This window comes from Pleurodeles waltl, chromosome 9 (assembly GCF_031143425.1).
Source record: "Pleurodeles waltl isolate 20211129_DDA chromosome 9, aPleWal1.hap1.20221129, whole genome shotgun sequence".
Classification (NCBI taxonomy): Eukaryota; Metazoa; Chordata; class Amphibia; order Caudata; family Salamandridae; genus Pleurodeles; species Pleurodeles waltl.
In genome coordinates this window covers 853895420-853922143 of record NC_090448.1, presented here as the reverse complement: position 1 = coordinate 853922143, position 26724 = coordinate 853895420, and positions in this window count along the sequence as shown.

The window sequence follows — 26724 nt, the reverse complement described above, 5'->3', positions numbered from 1 at the left end:
ATAGCATCTTAATACTTATGTAGGGTTTCGTATAAGGCATGCCATTATGTTAGATGACTAAACCCGCTGAACTAGTAGGAATATAAATGTATCAAACTAATAAGTCTAGCACAGAGTTTCTGTCATTTACTTATTATATTTCTGGCAATTGCAGACGTACAACTAAAGCATTGAGACAATTTCACTGTAAACTGGCAGCTGACCAATTCTTGGCAGGTTTTAAGAACTTACCTCAAGTTCTGCTTTTGCATATACCTTAGAAACTTCTAGAACTGGAATGGAGAGCACCAAATAATTATTTAAGTCAAAGGTAAAGGTTAGCCAAGTCTCCTGTAAACAAACTATCACAGGTGTTTTAAGTAATGTAGAATCATCACATCCCAAGATAAGGTCTGCAATGATTCAGCATGTCCTAAAGTGGCTCTAAAACCGGTATCAACGATTTATTGTTTTTCTCTATTTTTGTTGCATGAAAATTGGTAGCGCTCTCTTTTGCCTGTCCTAAGACAATACAATTAAATATAAGGCAGCTTGGAAAGGAGAAGAGATGCATTTTCCCTTCAGCACGGTTTGTAATAACGCAGCCCCAGGAAATAATATAAATCCCATTAATGCCTATTTGTTCAGAAAAGGACCAAATAAATTATGTAGTTTGGAATGACGTGAAAGAAATGACAGTAATTTTATGTATTTAAACGGAGTTGATATAGAACTTGCAACACATTCAGCAAATGTCACCTACTCATTGATAAATATAAGGAGTATTTAGAAAAAACAGCACACATTTTTAAAAAATTGAACAATTTCTTCCTTTTTTCCATCTCGGTGTGTGTATGGAACAAGTATACATCAGATGTAAACTCGGTTGACTTCAGCATCTCATTGGGATCATTTATTAGATTTCAGAGAACTTATTATTTCTCCATTAGTCATAACTCCTCCTAATCCGACTTTGTGTTCCATCAGGGAAGACAAACATTAGCCTCGATTCATTGCTGTAATGATGTGTTTCTCCATACTAGAGACTGCTAATTGAGTTTGAATTTGAGAAGACCCAACTTCCTTGATTCAACTTGTTTCCTGGGGGTGAGTTGCAAGTTCCCAAACTTGGATATTTGAAGTAAAACAAACACTTCTTAAGGGTACCGAAATAAAATGAGAAGAAACAAAACCTAAAGTTAAAGGCCCTCTCCAAGCAACCAATTGATTAATAAAATCCAATCAAATCACCAACAAAGTACGTAACGTTTTAAAATACGCTCAGGAGCCCGTAGCAACAAGCACCTATACGCAGAAACAACCGAATTAATGTGTGATGGTTACAATGCCTCTGGTCGGCCAAATTCTTCCTTCTTTATGCAACACATTTTTTAGTTGAAGCGAGCTTTAGCATGCTTACAAATCAATGTGGTTGATGCTATCAATATTCTTGGGCCCGTATTTATACTTTTTGACGCTAAAGTGCGCCAACGCAGTTTTGCGTCAAAAAAATTAGCGCCGGCTAACGCCATTCTGAAGCACCATGCGGGCGCCGTATTTATTGAATGACGTTAGCCGGCGTTAGCCGACCGGCGCTGCCTGGTGTGCGTGGAAAAAAACCACGTACACCAGGCAGCGCCGGCGTTGGGGAAAATGGCGTATGGGCGTCTTAAAATGGGGCAAGTCAGGTTGAGTCAAAAAAATCGACTTAACCTGATTTGCGCAATTTTTTTACGACGCCCATCCCCCATTAACATGACTCCTGTCTTAGTAAAGACAGGAGTCATGCCCCCTTGCCCAATGGCCATGCCCAGGGGACTTCTGTCCCCTGGGCATGGTCATTGGGCATTGTGGCATGTAGGGGGGCACAAATCAGGCCCCCCTATGCCAAAAAAAAAAAAATATATATATATATATACTTACCTGAACTTACCTGAATGTCCCTGGGATGGGTCCCTCCATCCTTGGGTGTCCTCCTGGGGTGGGCAAGGGTGGCAGGGGGTGTCCCTGGGGGCATGGGGGGGCACCTCTGGGCCCACCGGTCCCTTAACGCCTGCCCTGACCCAGGCCTTAAAATCCGGCGCTAAAGCGGGTTTTTTAGACCTGCCCACTCCCGGGCGTGATTTTTGCCCGGGAGTATAAATCCCACGCACATGCCTCGGAGTCGATTTTTTAGACGGGAACGCCTCCCTTGCATCTCATTAACGCAAGGAAGGTGTTCACGCCAAAAAATGACGCTAACTCCATGAACTTTGGCGCTAGATGCGTCTAACGCCAAAGTTTAAATATGGAGTTAGTTTTGCGTCGAAATTGCGTCTAAAAAAAACGACGCAATTTCGGCGCTAACGGAGTATAAATATGCCCCTCGATGTTCTTAAAGAGCATTAAAACATACTGCTGTGAATTCAGAATGTTTCATTTACGGTTTTTGGAGGAAAACTGATTTTAATAAGTCTGTCCAGAAAAACCAAGGGCCTCATTTACGAGACCCCAGCTCAATACTGCACCACCAGAGCGTCAGTTTTTTGATGCTCCAGCGGCTCAGTGGGCCAGCCCATATTTACAAGGGCACTCAAACCCACCATGTGTGGCTCTTCATGGCCTTGTAAATATGGTCCCCTTTCACACATAACACTGTGTGAAAGAGGCATTCAATGGGTGTTGCTTGGGGTGTTCCGGTGCAACACACATGGAACCCGAAGAAAAACAAGTATAGTAATGCTTCAGATTCCTTCACCTCATCAGGGTTGGTGTAAGAATGACAAATTTTGCAGCACACAAAGAAAAGGAAAGACACCTCTTGTGATTGTTTTTGTGCAAGAAGGTGTTACTTCCTGCACAAAAACATTCATCCCTGAAATGCGAGCATCATTGCACCATGGTGCAAGGGTGCCTGCATTGGTGCTAGACAGCAATTTGTGTGCCAGCACTAAGAGCGAGGACAGAAATGTGCTGTATTTTGTAGATATGGCACATTTCTGCCCTTTCCTGGTGGCGGAGAGCAGCACTGAAAGTCACGTGCAGCTCAGCCCTGCGCCACGGGCCTTGTAAATGCGGCCCCAAGCCTACTACATTAGTTCACCATTTTAAAAAGACATTAAAATAAATTATAAACGGTTAAGGTAGGCACTCTTCTCTCAGAGACCAGATGGGCAGCTACGTCTCCTCCTCTTTTTAGTGGGCTACTTGTACTCATTTGTAGTGAAAACAAGCTATTTAGACGAGCTGTATCTATCAATCTTTATCAAGAAAAAGAAGTGCTCCTTCTCTACTTTCCAAAGTCGGTTAATAACTTCCTCGATGTCTCCAAAGCCTGGAACAACCTCTGCTGCACAAAAGGGCGTCTATTGGCTCCCCAATCTGATTGCCTTACGCGATTGGTGGAGCTGCGAGGAAGTAGCAGGCTCAGCAGACCAGCCGGCTTGTTGACTGGCGAGCTGGAAAATAATGAGTGAAGGTAGTACAGCAGTGCAAAAGCTGGACTGCGTGGACACTTCCGCCCCAACGTTATAAAAACATAGTAAACCACTTCATATCAGCAAAATGAAAAGAGGGACAAACTTGGACAAGCAGGAACTGAGAAGGATAAAAAGTCCGGTCCGACTCCGACAGCAGTAAAAAATAAGATACCATTGAAGACAGTGGAGTCTAAACTTCAAAGGAGGAGGGGCTGGGTGAGGGAGGACGACTGAAGGTCAGAGAGCGGCCAATATTTATGTATGTGCTCTAGATGGATATGAGATCAGACATGTACGCATTATTAAGAACTGCATATTGAAAATGTTCTACACATACTATTCTGTGTTGATTTATCGATCAACTAGGGCAGCTTCAAATAAACCGAAAAAATTCTAATTTCTTCTTCACTTATTCATATAACCAAATGGAGAAAAAACACTCTCATTATGCATTTAGTGGTAATGGAGAATCCTCTAAAATGCCTGTAATTGTCCTACTTTGGAGCAGAATCCACCAGAGGAAGTGCATTAACTTTACTATCGATAAGGTGTACGGAATACCTCTGGTACATTCTACTCCTGATTTAGCACTTTCTCCACAAATCTGAGAATGTCCCATTATGATACAACTATTAATAAGGAAGTATGACCCAGATTCACGGAAATTGTTAGCACTGAGTGAAAAACTGCAGAGCTCCATTGCATGTAGGACACAGCACCAGATTTAGTAAAGCGCCTGCATCATTGACGCACATGCTAAATCTGGCTGTACTATGTCACGCAAAGCCTCGTGCTCGTGGTCTGGTGCAATGGAGACTTTGCACTGTCCAGCCTAGACTTGAATTTGAGGTGCACCACCCAGTGCAATTTCCTGGGTGTGGATATCAGCATAGAAGGCAGACATATAAGATGTGTGTTTTAGGGGAAAGCACCGGTTACATGGCGATATCAGGCAAGTTCATATCAGGTGATATATCACAAGGCCCTAGTTTGTACCTGCTTTTCTTGTTAGGTTTTTGGGACAAAGGTGGATCAGGATATTTAATTAATTTTGCATACATTAGCAAAGGGGTGGTGCAAAGGTTTTTGGGTGTAGCGTCAGGGCTGCAGTGCATTGGCTCACCAGCTAAAACGCTAGTAAATCTATCCCTTATTGTTGAAAACGAAGAGACATGTTTTTGTCACATTTGGTCAAGGGATTAAGGCAGTTCTGTGATCCAAAAACCTCCATGATTCTCTACTGCCCCTTTTTTGTGGAGAGGTTCATAAATATAAGCCACAGCTAATGGTACTTTGTGAAAGGTTGAAATTTACGGGGCGAATTCGGCCAGACAATCTATTATAAACTCACAGATTAAACTTTTAGATAGATGGTTTACAGATCGATGAACACACCGACCAGGGGTTATTTATTTGGTCAGTTTGTACCTCTGCATAATTTTATTCTAGAGCAATTATAAGGTTACAACATTAAAGTGTTTAGCTTCGTGTGATTCCATTTCCTCAGTTACAGAGAAGAAAGCATCGTGTTGACTGATGACAATATAATTAAACAGTTTATTCTTCCTTGCCCAATAACATCCATGTTACCAAGGTAGAAGCCGTGACTGCCTCTTATTCACAATTAATTCACCATGAAATTCACTGCCATTGTCTAAAAGAGAGTATGCCACGTAAACCAACTTTGTTATTCCAAAATATTTCCAGTATTTTTGATAATGAAAGCTTCCTGATTTGATATAACACATATTAGGATATTTAGCTTCTTTAGTAAGAGAGTCTTATTTTCCTAACACGAGAACTGAGCTACATGGTAATGGTGAGCTGCCCAGGAATTTGTATGTTTAGTAAACGAGGAAGTTGTGGTGAGAATTCGGTACAACTTGTTTAAGATAGGGCAGTGCAAATTTTTAAATTTGCATGTGGAAGACCCCGTTCAGAATTGCCACAGGGTAGAGCAGGGCTACTGGGCCAGGCTATTGTGGTTCAGGTTGCTTTGTGTGCTAGGCCCAACATACTTGACTGTCCGGGTAGCAAGGTCAAGTAGGCTTCTCAGTGTGAAAGTGGGTGGGCAAGAGCTCATAATTCAACAGAGAACCAACAGGCACAAAATCTTAAGGTCTGACATAGTGCTTAACTGTATGTAAAAGAAGAGTACTTTTAATAACTCAGCAAAACACAGCAAAGCTAAAGATTACACAGGCAATTTGATCTAGATATAAAGAATGATACTCCTGGTTACGATCTCCAAGGGCACTACAACCTCCTTCACACTTCAGTATTATTTCTTGGTCAGGCAACCATTTTAATTATAGTACCCAATATTCTGTGGGAAAGCCATTGTGAGAAAATCATCCTTTTTGCAAATATCTCTCTCTCTCAGCTAACCAGACCCATGGCCAGTGCTCTGTTTAAAAGGTATTTGCTAATTAAGCATAGTTAGCATGACAACCTACCTGTGAGTCCCTGGTATATGGTAGGGCATGTAGGTTTGGAGGCCCAGCAGATTTGATGCACTTAAGTGTGCACTGCTGTGGTGCCTGCTGTCATTTTAAAAGCTATCCCTGCCTTGCAGGCTGCTTTTAAATTAAATGTTCTCACATACACAAAAGTATGCTACAAATCCTAGAGTAGAAACATGTAATTCTAAACAGTAATATTAAAGTAACAAAAATTGTCCAATTAGTAACTAGGTACACTGAGGAAATAAAGTTGTTTAAATTTTCATTGTTTACATTTGTAGTGCATTTGCTCATTAGGTTAACATGGTAATACTTTATCAAAGTATAACTATTGCTAGGAAAGAGCTAAAAATGGTATTCATGGACTTAATCAGGTAGCTAGAATACATCAAGCAACATGACACTGTTAGATTTATCATAACTATCACAAAAATGTTTAAGAACTTGCTTTTCTGAGGAGTCAAAATCCAGTCTTCCAACAGCTCTCCTCTGACTGGCAAGCCTCTGCCAGGCTGAGCCAGGCTTCCTTAATGAGGTGTGAAGTGGCCTGCATTGAGACAAAGGAACATCTGGTGGGTGGAGATCTGCAAGCTGCAGAGCAAAAGGCAAGAAGGGGTCTGGGTAGCCAAAGTGATCTTCAAACGGGGGATGACAGTTAAGACAGGACACAAGCTCACCCCCACTTTATGCCACCCCAGTCAGACAAGATCGCCAGTAATTAGATTAGCAGAGGGGCTAAAGGGAGAGTGATAAGGTAAATCACCCACACCAGTGGGATGGCCTAGTGAGATCCTAACCCCAAGGAGAAACTTTTTTTCACTTTGGATTTTGAAAGAATAGTGCTTCATAGGATTTATGTTGCCACACTCTGAAGGAAGTGATCATAAGTGAGGGTGTCACCCTGCCCCCCATTGTCAGGATGTTGCCAACCCAGGAACAGTGAATACATATGGAAGAGTTGACCAGCAACTCAGATGAGTGCCTGAACAGGAGAAGAAGGACTGTCCTGCTGGAACCCTGGTCTGCACCTTAAATAAATGCACTCTGGAAGACTGCACCTGCTGCACATTGAGGAACTACAGCTCTAAGGACTTTGCCTGGCTTCAAGAAGTGAAGAAGTGGACTGCATGACTGGGAAGCGCGATTTGTCGGAGGAGGCGGCGGCAGGCAAGGCAACAAGGGCAGGAGCCCTTTAAATCTGAGCTCGTGCTCCCACCCCACGGGAAGCGTGATTTGTCGGAGGAGGTGGCGGCAGGCAAGGCAACAAGGGCAGGAGCCCTTTAAATCTGAGCTCGCACTCCCGCCCCGCGGGACACGCGCGGGCAGCGCCCGGGCAAAGCCCAGGCCAAGGGTGGGCCAGTCCTGCGCCCGTTAGCGCCTGGCAGAGGCTGGGCTGGGCCACCCCCTGACATCTTTCTGCAAACCTCCGGTTTTGGGCACTTATATAGGGTTGGGACGTGCTCTTCACCAGGCTGACTCTCCTATGGACTTTATGATCCAGTGTGCTATAGGGCCGCAAGGAGACGCTTAAGGACTCTGAGTTGCAGCTGGTGCCGGTTCTGTGGACGGGGCAGGAGCCCTTTTTATAACTCCTTCGCGCCGCCGCTGGGTGCCCTTCAGAGCCCGGAGGAGGCTGGGTAGGGCATACCCTGTTGATATCTGGTTTAGAGTTTTGCATATACTTTGCCGAGACTGGCAAAGAGTGCCCAATATAGTAACCCCATATACATAATGGGGAAAAGAAAGCAAAATCAAATGGGGAACGGTATCAATACAAAAAGCCAGAGAAGTACTAATACGATTACTAATTATCTTACAGATGCAATGGGGAAAATTAACAAAGAAATCATTAACGTCGAAGCACGTTTAGTGGCAACAAAAAATGTCTTTCATGAGGCCGTCACTGAAGTGAGCACTGAGGCTGTAGGCCTAATTTCTGAATTAAAATCCCCAAAGGAAAGATCCACTGGGGTGGATCTTAGATTTTCCTTAGGACCTTTATTACCTACAGAGACAATAGAAGAAATTGACCCATCGAACAGTATAGACGACCAAATTCCTTCACCAAACAAGAAAAAAAGAAGTAGTCAGATCACCAAACCTAAGTTTATGTTACCACCTCCACAGTTCCCTAAGGGTAGCAAAATAAACACTGAAATGCATGGGGGTCATTCAGTAGTACTATCATCAGATAACGATGGTCCCTTACAAAAACGTATGGAAACTCTTTTCAAGAAATTGCATGGCAAGTTAGACCATATAGAATCAAAAGTATTGTTAGAATTCAAGGAGATAAAAGAACGCATAACTAAGATAGAAGTAAGTGTTAATTCAGTGACTAAAGCGAAAATTTTGTCCCTTGGCCGTGACACTATATCAAATGAGAGTCAAGCAGTTGTAGATATAAGGAACAGTGCAATGACAGGGAAAGCAGTTTCTAATAAAAGAAGTATGGAATACTGGTACCCCATACAGGATGAAATCCTCGAAGCTAAGGTACCTATGATTAATCAAAGGGAGCAATTGGATAGAAATCATAGGTGCCAGCCTTGGATTAGAAATAGACCTGTGAAAGAGGTATTACAACTACCGCCAGATACTACTCCATACACAATCATTCTTAAAAACGTTCCCAAATTGGGACCAAACATTGTTGAGACCTGGCCAGATTTACGCAATAAAGTAGTACACTGGATGTCAGAGAATATATGTACACCAGATAAACTGTTTTGCGAAATTTTATATGCAAGGAGAATGGATTGGGTAGGATATTTGGAGGAAGAAGAGGAAGATTGCATTGTGGTCAATTTCCGCAATCCTCGTTTTGTTGGTCAACTACTAGTGGATTTTGATATAAGACATCGAACTGGTAAAAATTTGAGAAGGGAGATCATGGCTGTTCCCCTAGGATATTTTTATAGAATGATGAATATCTCAGGTACAAGTGACAAGGAATATACCCAGTAATTTGGATAGGCATAACAAACTAGAGTGTTCCAATCGATTCACTCCCCTGAGTAACATGGAGGATTTGGACTGACAGCAGGAGGACATAAGTAGAAAAGGGATTTCGCTACCTGACAAAATACAATCTATCACTGCAATGCCCAAATTAAAATCTTTAAGCTGTAATGGTGATGTTGAGTCAGATGGGAGGTCCCTAGCAGGAGACTCAATTATACTCATGTCGCGGAATATAGCTGGAGTAAAAATGAAAATGGTTGAGAAGGAATGGCAGACCTTAATAAGTTCATCACTTATAATTTGTCTACAAGAGACATGGCATACGGGATCCTTTTTCATTGAAGGTTATACCATATTCTCCACACCAGCTTCTGCCTCAGCCAGTGGTAGGGCAAAGTGAGGATTAGCAATACTGATATCAACATTGGTACCGTATACATTGGTGAAATCCTCCCTTGATTCCCCTTACTATCAGTTTTTATATTTTCGGATAGATGGAATTTTAGGAATTGTATTAATAAACTATTACAATAACAAATTTGATGGCACCAATAGAGTAGTGGCATCGACCCTCCAGGATGATCTACAGATCTTTGTAAATGATATAACTTCTAGTTATACAATAATTTGGGCTGGAGATTTTAATATCGGGACATGCCAGAATACTATAGGAAAGACATGTGGATTTATCAACGATGGGGGAAGCGCCCAATCGCACTTTTTGCATAATAATTACGGAACTGTACTGAATGAAATATTATTTAGATATAAATTAGAATTGACAGAACTAGATGGGCTTAATGGAATGAAGCTTCCAACGTTTATAGGAAGAGGACATTTTTCATTAATCGACCACATATTAATTTCTAAGAGTAATATAGATATGGTCAAATCTCTGAAGATTGAGCCAACCATCTATAGTGATCATCACCCCTTGTTACTTACTATGAGATTAGCTAAACCCTTTAACATAGGTGAACGATAAGCAACGAATATAGGACTCAGAAGGGAAAATGGAATTGTAATTAAATGGACTGGGGTAAATGAAATAGATGTGATGAAAAAAGTTGTGACACAACACCGTCAAGAAATTTTCACATGTACAGAATTCAAAGTCCAAACGAGATTTTAGGATCTTTTAACCAGCTTAGAAACGCCATCGCAGGAAGTTTAGTGAGAACATTGGGGAATAAAAAGAGAGAAAAAGTGGGGTGGTTTGATCATAATTGTTCATTAGCAAGCTAGGAATTAAAACAAGCCCTGCAGACTCGACCAAGAAATAGGGAAGAAGTAATTATTAAACGCTCTAGCTATAAACATGGACTAAAGACCAGGAAGGCACAATTGAGAGCTAGGGCATGGGATAACCTTGAGCAAGCAACAACACTAAGAGACAGTACTCTATTCTGGAAAACTATTAACCAACCATTCTTAAAAAATAGTGATGCACTCGAAATAACAGTACACGTTCCATCATTGGAATGGCTTTCTCATTTTGGCTCAATTTTTAACCCAGATAATCTGACTATTCACTCATCGAATATTGGGATAATTGAGATCAAGCCACCCTTCTTGAAACCAGTTAGTTTAGGGGAAGTGAAATGTGCTATAGGAAGATGCTTGGAAGGGAAGGCACCGGGCCTTGATAGGGTGCCAATAGATGCCTATTTGACACACGTTGATCTGTGGTGCCCTATTTTGACCCAAGTTTTTATGAGTGTGACAAATGGATATATTTTAACATCATGGACTGAAAGTATAATTGTCCCTATCTTCAAAAAGGGAGATAGAGGTGACCCCAAATGCTATCGACCAATTTCACTTTTAGATACCTCTGTTAAATTGCTGGGAAGAGTACTCCTAGAAAGACTAGAGTTATGGGCAACCAACAATCATATACTCTCAGAGACTCAATTGGGATTTAGACCTGGGGTTGGTACTCTGGAACAATGTATAAATCTTAATTTAATAATAAGTAAAAATACAATAGCAAGGAAGGGTCATGTATTCCTTTGTTTTGCAGATCTTAGCAGCGCTTTTGATTTGGTGAACCATTCAAAGCTGTGGAAAGTTTTAATAGATATGGGTGCACCCTCAGATATAATAAGCTTCTTGGCGCAATTATATAACCACTTAACAGCGCAGGTGAGATATGGAAGAAATGGCGAGTGTACCCCAGGCTTTAGGATAGGAAGAGGAGTACGTCAAGGTGCCCCTTTTATTTTCCCTTTATATAAATGGGGTAGATGCCCACTTAAAAAATATCGAAATTGATACCCCTAAAATAGGAGAATGTTCTACCCCAGTCCTTTTATATGCAGATGATGCAGTACTGCTGTCACGAACTGTAAATGGGTTGCAGCGGCTAATCGAGGGCTTTGTGGAATTTATGGAGGAAAGAGATATGTTGTTGAATATGAGCAAAACTGTTGTAATGACTTGTGAACAGGGAAAGGCCGGGATATCAAGGGCCATAAATGTGAAGAGGTGAATGGATTTACATATTTGGGTGTACAGTTTTCTAATATGGGTCATTGGAAACAACATCTAGAAACTATCAAGATGAAGTACATTACGACAACGGAGGCTGTTTTTAGATTTTCAAAAAAAAAATGGTAATAAACCCCTTAGGGAAATGTTGCAAATTTACAAAAGTAAATCAATTAGCAGCATTACGTATGGTTCTGCCTTTTGGGGTTTGATGCCCGAGATCCATTCATTACAAGTGCTAGAGAACACATTTTTTAGTAGACTACTTGCAGTCCCAAATACCACCTCCACATTTATGGTACATAAGGAACTGGGCTGTCCTTATGTGGAAGTTTTAATATATACCAACGCGCTGTTGGCTTGGCATGGCATCTGGTCTAAAGAAGGGATGCAATTTACCCAAAAGATTATTACAGATTGCCTTATATTCGAATATTGGGATAGAATTCCGTGGTTCATGCATTTAAAAGATTTATTGAAAGGCATAAATCTAGCTCCAAATTTGAACAATCCAGGTATTATCCTCCAATTTAGCAAGAAAGAATTGAAAAACCAATTAATGGCTTGGAGGGTTAGTGATAGAAAAAGCAGAGAATGTAGGAAATCAACAGTTGCACTTTATATGACTGAAACTAACGAGGTAATGTCAAATTACTTACTGTCAGTTGTAAATATTCAGGATAGATTTTATCTGACTCGAATGCGCTTTAGACTGTTGCACTTTTTGGTAGCTTTTCCAAAGGTGAGGATTTGGAATAAAAGTCTACCGAAGTGCCCATGCGTGGGACGATTTGCACAATCTACAATGCACTTTATTATATACTGTAAATTTTATCATGACATTAGGAAACATTTTTTAAAACCTTTATTTGTAAGTAACAAATTATTTCATTGTAGAGGAGCTTTTAATTATTTATGTAAACTGGACACTAAAGAGAAATGTGATGCAGTAATGCATTTTATCCTATATGCCATAGAACAAAGGAAAAAGCTGTCGTATTTAGAAAACCTCCAGTATGAGAATGAATAATTGCCCAATTTGTTGCAGCAAAGGTTTTATTTATTTATTCATTAGTAATGTTTTTCTTGAAGTATTTTATTGTATATTATCATCATTTTTAAAGAGATCGTTTATCTTTTATGGAGTAAAATCCGAATAAAGATTGATTTGAATTTGAATTTGACTGCAACATGTTAACAGAACTTCACTTGCACTTGCATTCTGGGAAACGTCGTCTCATCATCCCAAGAACCATCTAAGAGATTTTAGACCCTAGTGTTGGTGCTGTTCCCCAAATCTCCCGATAAAAATGGTACCTCACTTTTGTGGGTAGGCATACTGCCCGTGAAAAGAAATGCCCCAAAACACTATCTGGACACATCAAAATTATTAAATACAAAACTACCTGTTTTTGTGAGGGTGGGCACCTGTGTTTTTGGTCCTGGGATCAGCAGCCATCTAGGGAAACCTACCAAACCCAGACATTTCTGAAAACTAGACACACGAAGGAGTCAAGGGAGGTGTGACTTGCGTAGATCCCCCAATATTTTCTTACCCAGAATCCTCAGCAAACCTCAAATTTAGCAAAAAATAAATAAAAAAATCCCACATTTCTGTGTGAGATCACCACACCAGAACAAATTTCATACCACCCAACGTTCCCCTCAGCCTCCTGGTAAAAATTATACCTCATTTGTGCAGGTGGGCCAAGTGCTTGTGACAGGGAAGAGCCAAAAACATGTTGAAATTGAGGGAGAACCAAAGCGGGTCCAAAAGGGCAATTTGAAAAAATAAAAAACATTTGTAGGCAGCAGAATTTTTATCGGTATGGATGAGACATTGATGGGTGGTAGGAATTTTGTGGATTCCTGCAGATTCCAGAAGGTTCCATCTCAAAAACGTGGGAAAAATGTGTGATTTCCAGCAAAGTTGGAGGTTTGCAGGGCCTTGCGGGTAAGGAAAGGTGTGGGGTGCATGTGAAACACACCACTCTGGAATGACCCAGATGTTTAGTTTTCAGATGTGTCTAGGTCTTGTGGATTTTTCTACATGGCAGCGTCCCAAAGTCCATAAAGTGCAGCCCTCACCATTCCAAGTGGGACGATTTTGAGAGTTAGACAGGATATCATGGCCCAAATGTAAAACCAAAACCCAAAATAATCAAATGTCTTCTTGCTTGCCGTGGGATAAGTTGTTTTAGAGTGTGGGGGAGAGCTGATACCCCCTTCAGTTGGGGTGGGGGCATAACCAGGCCCATACTGGTTGGTAGCCACCACCCCACTATTTTTTTTTAATTCCCTGGCATTTAGTAGACTTTCTGCCCCCCCCGGGTGTGGATCAGATGTAATTGCCCCATCTGCCCACTGGTGGGCAGAACAACCATGGCCCCATTTATTTGGGGTAGGGGAAAGGAAAAAAAAAAATCCCTGGTCTCTGGTGGGCTTTCTGCCCCCCCTTGGGGGCTGATGGAGCTTCCAAAAATCGGTCAATCTGCCCAACAGTAATGTGCCCCCATGGAGAGCGACCCTTACCCAAGGGGCTTCCCCCGTAAAGGAAACACACACATCAATCCCTGGTGCCTGAGTGGTTTCTGCCCCCCCCCCCCCCCCAGGGGCAGATCGGCCTAATAGAAATATGCTGATCTGCCCCCAAGGGGAGCAGAAATGGCCAAAAATAAATTTGCCCCCCCAGGGGAGCGACTCTTGCCTAAGGGGTCCCTCCCCACCTCTAAAAAAACAAACTCCCCCCCCCCAAAAAAAGATCCCTGGCACCTAGAGGTTTCTGCCCCTCCCAGGGGCAAATCAGCCTACTAACAATAAGCCGATCTTCCCCCAGGGGGGCAGAAATGGCCTAAAATAAATGTGCCCTCCCGGGGAGCAACCCTTGCCTGAGGGGTCGCTTCTCTTGCATGAAATTGGCACAAAAAAAAAATCCCCAGTGCCTAGTGGTTTCTGCCCTCCTTGGGGGCAGATTGGCCTAACAAAAATCGGTCGATCTGCCCCCAAGGGGGGCAGAAATTGTCTAAATACAATTTGTCCCCCAGGTGAGTGACCCTTGCCTAAGGGGTCGCTCCCCACCTCTAAAAAATAGAAGAAAAAAAAAAGATCCCTGGTGCCTAGAGGATTTTGCCCCCCGGGGACAGAAATGGCCTAAAATAAACTTGCCCCCCGGGGGGCGACCCTTGCCTAAGGGGTCACTCCCCTTGCGTGAACTTGGCGCAAAAATAAAATCCCCGGTGCCTAGTAGTTTTTGCCCCCCTTGAGAGCAGATTAGCCTAACAAAATCAGCCGATCTGCCCCCAAGGGGGGCAGAAATGGTCTAAATAGAATTTGCCCCCCAGGAGAACGACCCTTGCCTAAGGGGTTGCTCCTCAACTCTAAAAAACCCCCCCAAAAAAAGAATTATCCCTGGCACCTAGTGGCTTCTACCACCCTGGGGGCAGATTGGCCTAAAAACAATTGGCCAAAGGCCTTGAAAAAAATTGCCCCCCTGGGGAGCAACCCTTGCCCAAGTGGTCGCTCCCCTTATACCAATTTCTTTTTAAAAATAAATCCCTGGTGTCTAGTGGGCATTTCAGAAGCCGGATCGCTTTACGATCCGGCTTCTGAAATGCTCTGAGAGACTTCAAAGGGAAGGATATTCGTTTCCTTCCCTTTGAAGCCTCTCAGGGCCCCATCACATGATCAGACACAGCAGAGTGAGAATATTTTATAATTATATGACAACATTGCTGGTGTGAAGGGAAAAGCAGGAGGATGTCAGTTTTGCTAACACACAATTAAATGTAAATACCTATAAATGGACTGTGTATATATTTAAACATATATCAGCAGTTATGAAAGCACAAAAGCAGCCTTTTTACAAATTTTGAAGTGCAATGGAAACTCTAATTTTATTAGGATCAAAACAAATCAAGACACTTCTTGATGCACAAATGACAAATATTGGTTGAAACTCAATTTCTACACATTAGGACCATGGCAGTATATACCGCCTACTGCTGCGATGACGGCCGCCAAAAGACCGTCGCCACAGCTACCAGCTGTCCGCTGTATCATGACCACAGCCGGATAACCGCCAGACGGATGGCGGACATATGGCTGTGTCCATGCCAGCAGATGGCGGTAAGGTGGTGCTGCTGCTAGCAGCAGTGCCATGCCAGTAGACCACTGGCGGCCGTAATAAGAGAATAATACGGCCTGGCGGTGTCCTGCTGGCGAATGCTGCTGCTGGCAGTAGCGCCCCGTCTCCTGCCGGAGGACCCCCGGATCAAGGTAAGTAGGTGCTCCAACAGGGGATGGGGTGGGGGGTGCTGCGAGGGTGTGTGTGTATGACTGTGCGTGCAAGTATGTGGGTGTGTGTTGCGTGTTGTATGTGTGTGCATGTTTGGGGGTGTGCGTGTATGTATGTTGAGTTGTGTGAATGCGTGTCTGCGTGTATGTATGTAATTGTGTGTGGATGTGTGTGTGAATGGATGTATGAATGTGTGGATGAATGTTGGAATGGGTGTGTGTATGCGTGTGTGCATGTATGAAGGGAGGGGCGTGTATGAAGGGGAGTCTGGAGAGGAAGGGGGTGCGGGAAAGCTGGGAAGTGGGAGGAGGGTGAGGAAGACCCCCTATCAGTGACAGGGAAGGGATTCCCTGTCACTGATAGTGCCTACCGCCATGGTTTTCGTGGCAGTAAGGATGCCACAAAAACCATGGCGGTAGGCGGGGTCATAATCCCGCAGGTGGGCAAGTGACAGCCGCCGGGCTGGAGATTGAAGTCTACAGCCCGGCGGTCATTAATGCCATGGCGTCCGGTGTGGTACATTCCAATGTCATATTATGGGGGAAAGTACCGTCAGCCTGTTGGCAGTACTTTCCTTCAAATTTACGCTGATCGCCAGGGTCATAATGACCCCCATTATCATTTGTGTGCTGTATAGTTTTATCAGTAAAACTGCATGTCTGCAAATTTAGTGGGCATTTCGATGGAGAATGTGCTGTCTTTAAATATCAGTGTAGTATCATATGAAGGATTAGCTATATATTTCTGACATTGTGCTTCAAATGGACCACCGTCTACATACTACACCCTTGCCACGAGTGGGTGTGGCTCATTTGCTACAATTGTTCTTTTTATGATGTTTAGAATTTTTTCACAATCCCTATAATTTTGGTCATGCAACATGACTGGTGGCGCCACAACCTGAAATTGTTCCAGCACCACTGTTCACTCCTGCAGAGGATGGTGATTGTTCCATTTATCAAAAAAATGCATCACAGAGGACAACATTCTGTTCACACATAGTTCTTCTGAAATGAGCATCTGTAGAAACTCACAATCAAATTCTCCAGACAGGATTAATGAATTGTCTCTTCCCCACATCACACTATCGCTCAAAGGCAAAGATACAGTTATTGAGTAATTGGGGGTGAGCTTGGTGTAGTGGACTGTTACTGCATAGTGCCTGATTGTTCATTATAGAAGTGCGTGTCTTTAACTCTTTCCTAAAATGGACGGGGTTTGGGGCAGTCTTGATGAATACAAGTATGTTGTTTCAAATCCTATGCGCATAGATGGAGAAGACCTTTGTCCCTTTCTTCATTTCCAGTCTGATGGTGTCCTGGCTGTGGATGTGCAGAGAGACTCTGGTGAACTTCTCTGCCAGAGAGCCTAGAGTGCTGGTCATGGTGCCTTTGCAGACGATGCAGCTATTTTTTAACCCCTTCGCTGCAAGGCCTTTTCCCCCTCCTGTGCCAGGCCTTTTATTGCCTATTTGGAATAGTTCTCGCTTAGGCCCTCATAACGTTTTGTCCACATAAGCTACCCACGCCAAATTTGCGTCCTATTTTTTCAACATCCTAACGATTCTAAAGATACCCAGACTTTGTGGGTTCCCCTGAAGAAGGCCAAGAAATTAGCCAAAATACAGTGAAAATTTAATTTTCTTTTATCACAAAAATGGGAAAAAGGGGCTGCAGAAGAAGGCTTGTGGTTTTTTCCCTGAAAATGGCATCAACAAAGGGTTTTTCAACACAATTCTGGCACTTTACTGGGATATATCCCCTTTGTACGATTTTTTGTGCTTTCAGCCTCCTTCCAGTCAGTGACAGAAATGGGCGTGAAACTAATGCTGGATCCCAGAAACCTAAACATTTATGAAAAGTAGACAAAATTTTGAATGCAGCAAGGGGTAATTTGTGTAGATCTTACAAGGGTTTCCTACCGAAAATAACAACTGAATTTCTTTTTATTGAAATTGAGGTGAAACAAACAGCAATTTTTCTCTACGTTTTACTCTTCAACTTTTTCCTGCAATGTCAGATTTTTGAAAGCAATATACTGTTACGTCTGCGGGACTCTTCTGGTTGCGGGGATATATAGGGCTTGTAGGTTCATCAAGAACCCTAGGTACCCAGAGCCAATAAATCAGCTGCACCCTGCAGTGGGTTTTCATTCTATACCAGGTATACAGCAATTAATTTGCTGAAATATAAAGAGTGAAAAATAGCTGTCAAGAAAACCTTTGTATTTCCAAAAGGGGCACAAGATAAGGTGTTGAGCAGCAGTGGTTATTTGCACATCTCTGAATTCCGGGGTGCCCATACTAGCATGTGAATTACAGGGCATTTTTCAAATAGACGTCTTTTTTACACACTCTCTTATATTTGGAAGGAAAAAATGTAGAGAAAGACAAGGGGCAATAACACTTGTTTTGCTATTCTATGTTCCCCCAAGTCTCCGGATAAAAATGGTACCTCACTTGTGTGGGTAGGCCTAGCGCCCGCGACAGGAAATGCCCCAAAACACAATGTGGACACATCCCATTTTTTGACAGAAAACAGAGGTGTTTTTTGCAAAGTGCCTACCTGTAGATTTTGGCCTCTAGCTCAGCCGGCACCTAGGGAAACCTACCAAACCTGTGCATTTTTTAAAACTAGAGACCTAGGGAATCCAAGATGGGGTGACTTTTGGGGCTCTGACCAGGTTCTGTTACCCAGAATCCTTTGCAAACTTCAAAATGTGGCTAAAAAAACACATTTTCCTAACATTTTGGTGACAGAAAGTTCTGGAATCTGAGAGGAGCCACAAATTTACTTCCACCCAGCGTTCCCCCAAGTCTCCCGATAAACATTATACCTCACTTGTGTGGGTAGGCCAAGTGCCCCCGACAGGAAATGCTTCAAAACACAACGTGGACACATCCCATTTTTTGACAGAAAACAGAGCTGTTTTTTGCAAAGTGCCTACCTGTAGATTTTGGCCTCTAGCTCAGCCGGCACCTAGGGAAACCTACCAAACATGTGCATTTTTGAAAACTAGAGACCTAGGGAATCCAAGATGGGGTGACTTCTGGGGCTCTGACCAGATTCTGTTACCCAGAATCCTTTGCAAACCTCATAATTTGGCTAAAGAAACACATTTTCCTCAGATTTTGGTGACAGAAAGTTTTGGAATCTGAGAGGAGCCACACATTTCCTTCCACCCAGCATTCCCCCAAGTCTCCTGATAAAAATTATACCTCACTTGTGTGGGTAGGACTAGCGCCCGTGACAGGAAGTGCTCCAAAACCCAACGTGGACACATCACATTTTTTGACAGAAAACGTAGGTGTTTTTTGCAAAGTGCTTACCTGTAGATTTTGGCCTCTAGCTCAGCCGGCACCTAGGGAAACCTACCAAACCTGTGTATTTTTGAAAACTAGAGACCTAGGGGAATCCAAGATGGGGTGACTTGTGGGGCTCTGACCAGGTTCTGTTACCCAGAATCCTTTGCAAACCTCAAAATTTGGCTAAAAAAACACGTTTTCCTCACATTTGGGTGACAGAAAGTTCTGGGATCTGAGAGGAGCCACAAATTTCCTTCCACCCAGCGTCCCCCAAGTCTCCCGATAAAAATGATACCTCACTTGTGTGGGTGGGCCAGGTGCCTGCAACAGAAAAAGGCCACAAACTTGTAGAGATTATGGGGATAGCACAGCGAGTTGAGAAGTACATATTCTTCTTTTATACATCTTTAGGCTGACTCTGCTTTGGGGACCCACACAAGTGAGGTGTCATTTTACTTGGGAGACTGAGGGGAACGCTGGGGAGTAGGAATTTTGTGCTGGAGCGGTGATCGTACAAACAAAAGTCAGGAAAATATGCTTTTTTAAGCAAATTTTGAGGTTTGCAGAGGAGTCTGGGTAAGAAAATGTTGGGGGATCCACGCAAGCCACACCTCCTTGGACTCCTTGGGGTGTCTAGTTTTAAAAAATGTCTGGGATTTGATAGGTTTCCCTAGATGAAGGCCGCACCCAGGACCAAAAACATAGGTGCCCCCTCTTCCCCAAACACAAGTAGATTTGAAATATATCATTTTGATGTGTCCACATACGTCTGTGATGTGCCAAACACTAAAATTGTGAAAAGAAATGCACTTGGGTTATGTGAAAAAGCCCCTTACCCACCAACCAAGTTGGTGGCATGCTTCATCATTGGGGTCCCGCCTGAGACACCTAGCAGAGCAGGTTTTTTAATTTTTACCACACATACTGGTTGGATTTGGCACAAAGGTGAGTGATGGTTCAGTTATTCACAAGAGATTTCACAAAAGTGAAATGCACTGGTAATAACTGAAAGGCCAAAAAACTGAACCAATGACTCACAGCTTGTGTGCTGTAAAGCCACGGCAAGGCACACACCGCTTTACAGTCCATTCACACACCATTCATACATGACATGCACAAGACCATTCACGCCGCCAGCCACAGGCCCAGCACATTACAACACTCGCATCCACAGACAGCGCCAGTCAAGGGCCCATCACTTTTATATGCCCACATGCCTGATACAGCAATCACACCAGCTGATGAGTGTGTGGATTGGCGTTTGGCTGGCACTGCCAGCCAAGCGCCACCCCACCCATACCGCCAGCCAAGTGCCACACCACCCATACCGCCAGCCAAGCGCCACCCCACCCATACCGCCAGCCAAGCGGCACCCCAAGCACACCGCCAGCCAAGCGTCACCCCACGCACACCGCCAGCCAAGCGCCACCCCACGCACACCGACATCACTTTTTTTTGTTTATAAACAACAACAAAAAACACTAACTAATTATAAAAAAATTACAATACTACACACACAAAAGCTCTAACTAAATACATGACAGTAATGTCAACCGTGAAACTAAACATATGAAAATATAAAACAGACAGTATACCCTCACGGTATTTCCCAAAAAATGTTCCTAGTGTGGTAACTTCTAAAATAGCCGGGCACACACAGCCCAGGCTTTGAAGGGCATTCGGGGCAGTACATCCGGCTCTCCCTCCGGATTGATCTCCTGGTACATACTCTAAAATTGTTTGTGGGCAAGTCTTATTTGGGAGTGGGAGGAATGTGATCTGGAAAGTGGCGATCTTTCAATCTAGCCACTTCCTCCACCACTTCTACTCTAGGAACTCTTGCCCGTTCCACCACAATAAGGCTCTCTATCACTGACTCCTGAAATTCAACAAATGTCATCCTTGACTCAGGTGAACAATACTTGAACACAATAAAAGCATTAAAAGTTGCCAGAAGAAATAAATGTAGGGCCAACTTTTTATACCACACGTAAGACTGATGAAGAGCAGTGTAAGGTTCCAACCTCTGATCTACTCTATCAACACCACCCATGTGCCCATTGTAGTCCAAAATGCACGCAGGTTTGCGCACTTCCTCCATCTGACCCCAAACAGTCACAAGGGAAGTACTCTCATCATGGATGGTACATAGCATGTACACATCCCTCCTGTCTGAAAATTTCAGAGCTAGCAGCTGCTTATTCCGCAAGGCACTTCACTGTCCCCTCTCATGTTTTTTACAGACAAGCTCCCTTGGATAGCCTTTCCGGTTAGAACGGATTGTGCCACAAGAAACAGTGTCAACTCTAAACAACTCCTTGAACAACTGCACTCTAGTGTAGAAATTATCTACGTACAAATAGTGACCTTTGTTAAACAGTCGTCTACCAAGTTCCCACACAATTGTTTCGCTAACTCCAAAGGTGGCCGGACAACCAGTAGGGTCAATGCTGGAATCCCTACCAGTGTAGAACCAGAAATTATACACATATCCTGTACTGCTTTCTGACAGCATATACAATTTAATCCCGAACCGTGCCCTCTTACTAGTACTGCTTAAAAACTAAACGCCCCTTAAAAAGGACCAAAGACTCGTCCACACTTATCTCTTTGCCTGGAACATAGACCTCTGAAAACTGATCTACAAAATGATCAAGGACAGGCCTAATCTTAAAAAGACGGTCACAATCAGGGTGATCTCGTGGCAAGGCTAAAGCATTGTCTACAAAATGCAACAAACGAAGAATAAGCAAATACCGATTACGTGTCATAGTTGAAGGAAATATAGCCGTTGCCATAAAGGGACTAGTAGACCAATAAGAAGCCAGTGACGGCTTCCTGATCAACCCCATCAAAAAAGTCAAACCTAAAAACTTTGTCATCTCTTCCAGATATGTGGGAACCCACTGAGTAGCTCTAGACTGAGGCCTAAGTCTGGCAGCGTTGTCCCTCAAATATTGCTCTGCATACAAATTAGTCTGCTCCACAATTTCTTCCAAAAATACATCGTCCATAAACAAGTGAAAGAAATGGACAGGCAAAAAGTTTTCTGTATTGACTCTACACCCTGGGAGACCAGTAAATGAAGGTAACTGTGGCTGCTCCATGTTTGGGGCAATCCAGGTGTCAGGTCTTCTAATGGGAAACCCTTCAGCTCCAGGCTGCTGCACTCTTGGCACATCAATGTCCTCCTCTAATACAGACCCTTCATCTGCACTGAGAGTGGCTTCCTCATCAGAAGAATACTCTCAGACAGAAAGCTCACTGCTAGAATCTCTCACTTCCTCATCTGCCTCAGATGCAGAGTCAGTCTCGTAATCATGGTCTGAAGACGACTCAAAGAGCATGCCAACAACCTGCTGAGCGGTCACTCTGCAGCTAGCCATGATCTTCACTGACAACAAATGGATTGCCAACAACAACTAGCACTAAAATAAGCAATAAACAAAGTGTAGCTTTATCATAAAGAGTTATGTACTAAAAAACTATACTACTCACTTGCCTGAACAGGCTACTCACCAGCAACTACTCTGCACAGACACAGCAATCACCAATGATATCCCACTAAAAAGAAAAAAGTAAATTAGACAGCTGACAACACAAATATCATTGTGCTCAAATCTAAGGACAATTTCACACACAATTCTGCATTTGGTACACCACCTACAAACATCTCATTCATGCATGTCAACAATACTCCTTTGGAGAAAATTGCTTTCACTTACCTAAAACATGCAACTATGCAAACCGCAGGACAACTACTGCCAAAACCACAAGAATCCACAGCAAATGAAGCAAAAGATTTGAACTAGAACAAAAAGAAGAAATAAACTGTTAAAATCACAAATACAAATACTTCGCCAGTTGACAAACACCCCGCCACCAAGAACTTAGAAATTGTCCCTGGTGCCTAAGTGCCTTCTGCCCCACCAGGAGGCATATGGGCCTAAAAAAAATAGGCTGATCTTCCTCCAAGGTGGGCAGAAATGGCCATCATTAACGTGCCCCCTTTGGGGAGCAACACTTGCCAAGGGTGCCGCCCCCCCCCCCCCACACAACACTCACACACAGGACCCCTGGTGCCTAAGTGGATTCTGCCCTCCCCTTGGGGACAGATGGGTGTAAAAAAATTGGCCGATCTGCCCCCAAGGAGGGCAGAAATGGCCAACAGCTCTGTGCCCCCTTCAGGGGGCGACCCTTGCCAAAGGGGGCAAACAGGGGACACCCCCAGCACTAAACAAAAAAAGGGAACCCCCCCAAAAAAATCTCTGTCGTATTGGTGGTTTCTGCCCTCCTTGGGGGCCGATGGGCCTACAAAGATAGGCCCATCTGCCCCCAAGGGGGGGCAGAGATGGTCAATACAAAATTTCCCCCCTTTGGGGGGGCGACTCTTGCCCAAGGGGGGCCCCCAAACACACAAAACACACACACACCTACCAATCCCTGGCGCCTGGTGGGTTTCGACCCCCTCCGGGGGCCAGATTGGCCAAAAACATGGCCTACCTAGCCCCAGGGGGGGCCGAAACATATAAATAAAATTATTGCCCCGGGGCAGCGACCCTTGCCTAAGGGATCGCTGCCCTAAAACAAAAAAATAATTTCCCTGGTGTCTAGTGGTTTTGGCCCCCCCCGGGGGCAGATCAGATGAAAAATCGGGCGATCTGCCCCCATGGGGGGGCAAAATATGGGAAAAAATTGCCCCCCAATGAGAGCGACCCTTGCCCAAGAGGTCACTCCCTAAAATACATTCCAAAAATAAAGTCCCTGGTGTCTAGTGGATTTTGCCCCCCTGGGGGCATATCGGCCGTAAAATCAGCCGATCTGCCCCCAGGGGGGCCGAAATATGGAAAATAAATGCCCCCCAATGGGAGCGACCCTTTCCCAAGGGGTCGCTCCCTAAAATACATTCCAAAAATTATTTCCCTGGTGTCTAGTGGATTTCGCCCCCCCCCCCCCCCCAGGAGCAGATCAGACGAAAAATCGGCAGATCTGCCCCCAGGGGGGGCCGAAATACGGAAAAAATTAGCCCCTCATGGGAGCGACCTTTGCCCAAGGGGTCGCTCCCAAAACTAGCAGCAAAAATAACTCCCTGGTGCATAGTGGGGATTCCTGCTCTACGATCGCAGGCCCCACCCGCGATCGTGGAGCAGGAATCCACTGAAAACAGGCACAGGGGGAAAGGAAAAACCCTTTTCTTTCCCCCGTGTCTGTCCCCCCCCCCAACCCCCAAAGAGGAAAGGGCTTACCTTTTAGGTCCTTTCTCCCCGAAGCGCTGGAAGCAAATGGCTTCTAGCACGTCCCTCGTCAATATTTGATGACACGCGCCGACGTCATCGGATTGCCGAGGGGGGGGGTCGGGATGGAAGGGGAAGGGATTTCCCTTCCATCCACGACCGGGGAGTGTGGGTGGGGGGCCCATGGGGGGAGCGCTACCCGTGAACCAGTGCCTTGGACGAGATCACCTCGTCCAAGGCACCCAAGCAGTTAACATAGTGCAGCTGGCAAGGGCAACCAGTGGCGTTCAATTATGGTGGAGAATATGCAGTCAAATTTCTTCAGACTCCTGAGAGGTGTGTACCCAGACACAATAGGCATGCTTCTGCAGAGCAGTTGATGATGTGAAATAATAGCATAAAGATGATTGACTTCTAGAGCAAGACTTTGAGAAGAATATGAAAACCGCGATGTCTGAAGACCATAGAACAAATTGATGAAATGGTACCCAACAGTGTGTTTTGTCTTATTTATGGAGCAGCTAGAAACTCCATGCAGAGTGTAGCACAACCATGAGGGCATTAGAAGCCTTTGTGCAAGAGTATGATCTGATTGAGTTTTCCTTGCACTTCACCAAGCCTGAAGTGAACCCCACTTAATATTATCTACAATATATATTACCTTTCCTCTTTACTAACACAAATAAAAATACAATATATATTTTTAACGAAAACAACCTGTAACATACGTAGAATAGAATCATGTTTAGATACCAGATTTATGATTCAGATGTGGTTTATAGAAACCTATGAGATAATAGTTAGTTCATGCCTCATGCAGGGGACAGCTGCAGATATGTGTTCTCTGATGAAAAAAAAAGAGGAACCTGGGCATTGATGGACCCATACATAAGGTGCAGGCTGGCACACAAGGGACAGCAGTGTCCATTTGGATAAGCATATGAGTCAGCATACACTATTGCTAAAGCAAAAAAGCAGACTATACCATTACTGTAAAACAATAAGACAGAATTTGACTTCAGATCCCATTTTGTGGTCGAAGCACAATGGCCATCACATCTTCCTGCGGTTGGTCGCTAATACCTGATAGTAACTGGGCTATATAATGGCAGAACTCTCACTGCCCTCACATTTACTGAGATTCTGCAACTAACTAAAATACCCCATTTAGTTTGCTTTGATACACCCACTGTGACCATGATGTGGCTTTAAAGTAGGCCTTTAGGAAACAGGGTGAATAATGACCCCGGCTTGTGGAGTGTAGTTAAGCACTGCATTCTCTTTAGCTGCCCCTGTTAATAGGCAAAACCTGTACAGAAGCTTCTGTAGAGTAGGTCTTATGCGCACTACCCAGTAGGAGTGTGCTGAAGCTGCTTTCTGACTCTCCCACATCTATGATCTTTGTAAAATTTGTGCCAGCGAGCAAAGTTGCCAGCCTCTTTCTAAAACAGGGCACATATCTTAATGTGTTCAGATTACTAAATACTCAAAGTTCTCATTAAATTTAAAGTAGTCTTGACTGCGTAAAGGTCCATACAGCTCATAGAAATTGCAAAAGGTAGTCTCGGCCTGGAAGATAAACAGCAGTGGAGAAGGAACTACACATAGGTCCAGTTCCTGCAATCCTTGATGGGCACCTCTACCTTCATTGTTCAAATATTGCCAGCAGAATGTAAATAATGATCCCTGGCAGTGGTCTGCCATATTAGTAAAGGTAATGGAGATGAGAAAGTATGTCACATTAAGTCAGGCAGCAGTAAATTACAGATAGAGGATGAGGTATAGGATGAGTGCTTGCGTAGTCAAGAGTTGAAAATGTTGCCAGATTTTCAATTATCTGGACACACTGATTTGGATTAGGCTTAGATGTTTCAAGTCAGCATCAAAGTCAGAGTTGAAAAACGGACCTCAAGGCAGTGAGGATATTTTGTGGTTCTATTACTATAAGAAGTAACAAAGTGTGAAATATGCGGAGTCCTAGTAGTGTGGTGTACGGAGCATGTACGTACTGTATTATCTCCTTCATAGATAGAAATGAAACTACCATTGTTGGAGGGCTGACAGACTCCTTTTCAAATATTTCTGCAGAGCTTGTTTCTGAAGGCAGAAATTACAGTACAAATTGGGTGTTTGAGTTCAGGGTCCTTCTGTACTTCATTTTAGTTGAAATGAACTTGGGGGCTGTCACTGCCCACAATGTCTGCTGTTTCTTGAAGATGCTGGCATAGGCACAGTATTTTCTCCTGACTGTATACTCGGACGTCAGTGGCCCACTGGAGTGGCACTACAAAGAGATGAAACATTTGGGTTCTGATCAGAGCGAAAATTTGGGTGTGATCTCCAGCAGCATCTTTGTAAAGGTCTTCACTCACACACACCCTCCTATGGGGAGAGGCCCCAAGCAGGATTGAGCAGATGATTGTGTTAACCCTTTCAGCCACCTTCGGGTGAGAGTCAAGGTGTTGGAGGAAGAACCCAAACTTATGCAACTGTTAGAGGGGACAGAGGAAAACATGTCTTTGAGAAGACAGTTGCAGCT